Source organism: Pteropus medius, unplaced genomic scaffold, assembly GCF_902729225.1.
Source record: "Pteropus medius unplaced genomic scaffold, Ma_sr-lr_union100, whole genome shotgun sequence".
Classification (NCBI taxonomy): Eukaryota; Metazoa; Chordata; class Mammalia; order Chiroptera; family Pteropodidae; genus Pteropus; species Pteropus medius.
Genome location: NW_024344561.1, coordinates 994,366 through 999,958, shown reverse-complemented (window position 1 = coordinate 999,958; position 5,593 = coordinate 994,366).

Sequence of the window (5,593 nt, the reverse complement as noted above, 5' to 3'; positions counted from 1 at the left end):
GCTACCTGCAAGTCTCCATCCCACTTTGGGACAGGGGCTAACCCAGAGCCCAGAGAAGGAAGAGATGTCATAGCCTTTGAAAAGTGTCCTTTATAAAGGCCCCCCAGGAATCATGCTAATGCAGGCTAGGAAAACCAAAGTGATCAGATGGAGCTGAGATCTGATTTCCAGGAAACCCAGAGGGTGAGAGGCTGGTAGCTCTGATGGTGGAGCAAGGTCTGCTTATTGGTGGTGGTCCTGGAGGACCCCTGGGAGGAACAAGGGGTAGGATCAGACCCCAGGGGCTGGGGAAAGAGCCACAACCCAGATCAAAGATGCCCTACCCCAGCGAAGGAGTCCCCAGAAAAGAGGAAGCTTCAAAGAGCTCCCCAAAACATATACCCACTGAATCCACCAGGGACGCCCCTTTAACACACTGCTGCATCGTTGGAAGAGGGCAAAGCTAATAGCCAAGGAGGAACTGCCCCGTCCCCTGTCCCCTCCTCCCTGTACCTGGGCAGGAGGGACCTGGTGAGAAGGGGCAGGGCGGAAAGGAAGAAGGTCAATGACAGAGGGACCAAGCTTTTCTTCCCTTTGAGGCCTCCAGCCTGGAGAGGCCTGACCTGGGGCTCCCATTTGACATAAGTCAAATTCAGAGATTTGAAGCAACGCTAATCTGGACCTGAGTCTTGGACAGAATTCTCAGCTGGGGCAAGGCAAGCTTCTACCACAGAATTAAGCGGTGGAGGGAGAAGCAAAAGTTGTGTTTTGAGGACATCCAAAAGTCATGAATTTTTCCTTTACACACCACGGCCGTTAGGGGGAGCTGTAATGCCAGTGTAAACAAGATCTGTAACAACCCAGAAGCGGAAGCATGTATTTCTGCCTAGGAAGTGTGAGGGGAAATTTTTTAGAGCTGAGTCCTAAAGAAACAAACAGTAAATATTATCTGTTCCTGTGCTGTACTTGGCTGTGCCAAGCGCTACACACAAATTGTTTTGTTGAAATCTCACATTTATTCTTTGAGATATGGTGTTAATCATCCCATTTCTACAGCTGAGGCCATTAATGTGCAACCAGGGGAAGTGGCTTGCTCAAAGTCACAGTTTGTGGCAGGTGTTTTGAGCACGCTGACCGACGACATCCCCATGGCACTTGCTGTCCCAGGCACACCGCCAGTTTCCAATGCTGCAGGATGGTGCCGGGCTTGTTCACTGGGCAGATCAGAAGGGGAACCACAATGAGATACCCCTTCCCCTCCATTAGGATGGCAATAATAATAATAAATAAATAAATAAATAAATAAATAAATAAATAAATAATAATAGTACAGAAAATAAGTACTGGCAAGGATGTGGAAAATGAAAACTCTTAAAACCTTGTGCATTGCTGCTAGGAATGTAAAATGGCGCAGCCACTGTAGAAAACAGTCTGGCAGTTCCCAAAAAGTTAAGCTTGAGATTACCATGTGACCCAACGATTTCACTCCCAGATCTTATACCTAAAAGAACTGAAAGTGTGTTCATACAAAAACTTGCACGTAAACGCTCATAGCAGCCTGATTCACAATAGCCAATGGTGGAAACAGCCAAAGTGTCCATCCGCAGATAATGGATAAACAGATGTCATATATCCTTACGATGGAATATTATCGAGCCAAAAAAGGAAAGAAATACTGATGCATGCTATGACATGGATGCATCCTTATGCTAAACATTACAAACATTAGGCTGAGTAAAAGAAGCCAGACATGAAAGGCCACATATTGTTCAATTCCATGTATGTGAAATGTCCAGAATATGGAAATCCATAGAAAAAGAAAGTAGATTAGTGGTTGCCAGGGTTTGGGGAAAATGGGGGATGGGGAGGTACCAGGTTAATGTTTTGGGGTGATAGAAATATTCTGGAATCAAGTAGTGGTGACCGTTGTACAAAATTGTGAATATACTAGAAAACTCTTAAAAAGCAAAAATGTGAATTTTTGGTGCAGGCACTATGGAAAGCAGCATGGATGTTCCTCAAAAAAAAATTTTAAAAACAACTACCATATGATCCAGCAATTTTAATTTGAGTATTTATCCAAAAGAAATGATATCACTATCTGGAAGACAGATCTGCACCTTCATGTTCACTACAGCATTATTTACAATAGCCAAGACATGAAAACAACCTAAGTGTCCATGGATGGATAAATGGATAAAGAAGATGTGGTTATTATATATACACAATGGAATATTACTCGACCATAAAAAAGAAGGAACTCTTGCCATTTGTGACAACATAGATGGAACTTGAGGGCATTATGCTAAGTGATAAATCAGAGAGAAAAACAAATACTGTATGGTCTCACTTATACGTGGAATCTTTTAAAAAAAACAAACCTTGTTTTGTATATATTGTTGGTTGCCAGAGGTAGAGGTGGAGAAATGGGTGAAGGGAGTCAAAAGGCACAAACGTCCAGTTATAAGTAAGTCCTGGGGATGTTATGTACAGCATGGTGACTTAAAAATTATATACATACATATATATGTATGTATATACATATATACATATATCTAGTATTGGAAAGTTGACATTATTCCTGGAGCGGTCTTTACCTAATGAGGGAAAGGATTGACGTAGAGTCTATCCATCTCCAAAGGTTCCCCAGAGAGCTGAATCCCAGATGCCACCAGAGGGGAAATCCACTAATGCTCCCTTCCCTGACTCCCCCAGCCCCCGTTGTTTCCTTGGATTACCTCCCAGATAAACTACCTGCACACCAACCTTGTGAATGAAATGTTCTGGGAACCTTCTGTAAAAGACGTGGGAAGGGAATTCTGGGCTGGAGGAACAGCATGTGCAGAATGTTCAGAGGCAAGAAGTTCAATTATTCAATAAGTATGTATTGATCACCTGCTGTAATAGCCATTCATTGATTCAGTTCTGGAGTGGATAGGGTCCCTGCCTTTCTGGAGCTCACAGAAATGGAGGTCGCAATCAAGTAAATCAAAAAGAATTTCAGCAAGTTTCACTAATGAACCCATTAGGGCAAGGGACAGGGAGTGAACAGGGTGTGGCACAGGATCCAGAGTGGGGGGCATTCAGGAAAGTTTTGGGTGAAGGCTCAGGCTACAAAAAAGAGGAGGTCAGCCATGTTGGTGATGAGTGGAAGAGCACTCCAGGCTGAGGGAACTGCAAGGTTGGCCACGCCAGAGCTCAGAGTGAGAGGAGAGCAGGGATGATGCCATGGAGTCAGGCATGGAAACTTCGTCCCTGAGTTCATTCCTCGGCCTGCCCGAGACTGCCTGGCATCCTGGAGGAAGCCCCGCCCTTCCTGGAAACTGCAACAAAGGGCTGGGCACCAAGTGCTTCCCTTCTCCTTGAAAGAATGCAAAGGGAGTGTCAGACCAAGTGGGGCATGCTCCCCCTGCCAACCTGCTGCCCATTATCATCCCATCTTCATTCAGGAAACGGCTCTTCATCCTCCCAGGGGCTCAGACCAGGACCAAGGAGTCATCCTTGACTCTGCCCTGCGCCCATGTTCCAGCAAGTCCAGTTGGCCCTGCTGCCAAAAAGGATGCCACATTCTACCACTTCTCCAATGCCACTGCCCAGCCCAGGCCTCATCATTACTCACCTGAGCTATAGCAGTTGTCTTCTCTCCCATTTGGCTTCCACTCTGTCCTCCCACCCCCTGACTGGAGGTCCTGCAGGGGGGCTCCTGTAAAAACCCGAATCAGGGTCTGTCCCTCCTCTGCTCAGAACCCTCCACAGCTCCCATCTTACTCAGAGGAAAAGACAAAGTCCCTCCCAAGTCGACAAGTGCCACGTGCTCTGCCCCACCCCTCCCTGCCCTTTCCTCCCACGCTCTCCCTTCCTGACCATTCCAGCCACACTGGCCTCCTCGCTGTTCCTTAAGGCAGTTCCTACCTCAGGCCCCTTTGCACTTGCGGTGCTCTTTGCCTGGTACTTCCTTCTTAATATTGTCCCTGCTCCCTCCTCATCTCCCTCTGATCTTTGCTCAAATGTCAACTTCTCAGTCTTTTCCACTTATTAAATATTCTATTTAGAAGTCCGTTAACCCTATATTTCCTATCCCCTTCCATCTTTTATTTTTTTCCTTAGCACTAATCACAAGCTAACGCTCTATACATTTTTTTTTTTTTTTACCCTTGTCTGTTGCTCCACCAAGACCAACTCTGCACGATGGCAGAAATTTTTGTCTGTTCTGTTCATTGTTGTGTCCCCAGCACCTGGAAGGATGCCTGGTACCCAACAGGCGTTCAGTCAACACTGCGCAGCGGTATGGAGCAATAAGGAAGAATGACGCTTTTATGGCTACAGGGGGGACCTTGCCGGCACACTTCGAACCAAGGTCAAGACAATCCGTGTTCGAATCGAGAAAAATCCGCCAAGAAATAACACTCCGCGCAGGATTTTCCCAGACCTTACGAGGAGTAGGGACGTCCCGGGTTCCCACGCTGCGTCGCGCCTTTGCCCAGGACGGGTATTCGGCACCCTCCACCCCCCTAAGGAGAAAAATCCCCGTGGAAATTCCTTAGGAACGATCTGGGCACGAGGAGGGACTCGTTTTTGGATGACGAGCAGCTCAGCCCCATTCTCCAGAGGAAGGGCAGGGGCGTTCCCGGGCCCCCTCCTTTTCCCTTCTGCTAGGCGACCTCCTAGTCCGCTCAGAGATCTCCATGGCGACGCAGCGCGCGCCCCACAACAGGAAGCTTGGGGCGACGCGGCTTGGCGCTCTGAAACTCCAGAGTTCCCAGCCTCGACCTGGTGGATGTGACCTCGGTAGTGGGTGATGTGGGGAGCGGCCGGTAGACGTGGCGCCGGGCTTCTCAAAGACCCCAAAGCCCTAATAGAACCAGCCGGCGCAAATCCCTGCACTCTTTTAGCGCTAGCGTCAGTGGTTCGAGTTTCGGGAGCCATGCTCGGTGGACAGGCATTTGAGCACCCGCTGCTTCCTCCCCACTTCAGGTCCTAGGAGCTGCCTCAGTTTCCCTTGGGAAGGCAAGGACTCGAGGCCCTCCCCTCCCACCTCTAGGTGGTCTGCCTAGGTTTGGCCGCGGAGCCTGGGAACGGCAGCGGGGGACTCAGTGCGCCAGGACCACGTGGCTTCCTTCCCTTTTCTGGAGGCTGTAAAAGACGCCCCCGCGCCCAAGACCAAAAGGAGAAGCGAGGTCGCGGGGGTGGGGGCGCTCATGGGTTGGGCATTGCGGATCCCGGGACGTGAAGACGCCCCTCCAGGGTTTGCTGATGACTAGAGGTACCTGGGCCTGCTTCCTTGATGGAGTGCGCCCCGAGAGTATTCCCGGTACCCCATGCCAGCAAGGTATCATCCACTTGGTTCAGGAAGCCTGGAGGCGCTGGGGAGTTAGACCCGAGTTTGAAGGCCCTTGCAGCTGGAGCCTCAGTTTAATCCTCTATGGAATGGACACAATAACAGTCCCTACAGTCCAACATTAGCTGTAAAGGGCTCAGAGCAGTGTAAACACAGAATCAAGGTTAACCGAGCCAGGGAACGGCCCCCCAGGGCTGAGCGCAGCGCCTGGGTCTATGCCGCCACTGTGGCCCCATTGCTTCAATTCGGAAATTCCGGAGCTCTTGTGGCGCGGGG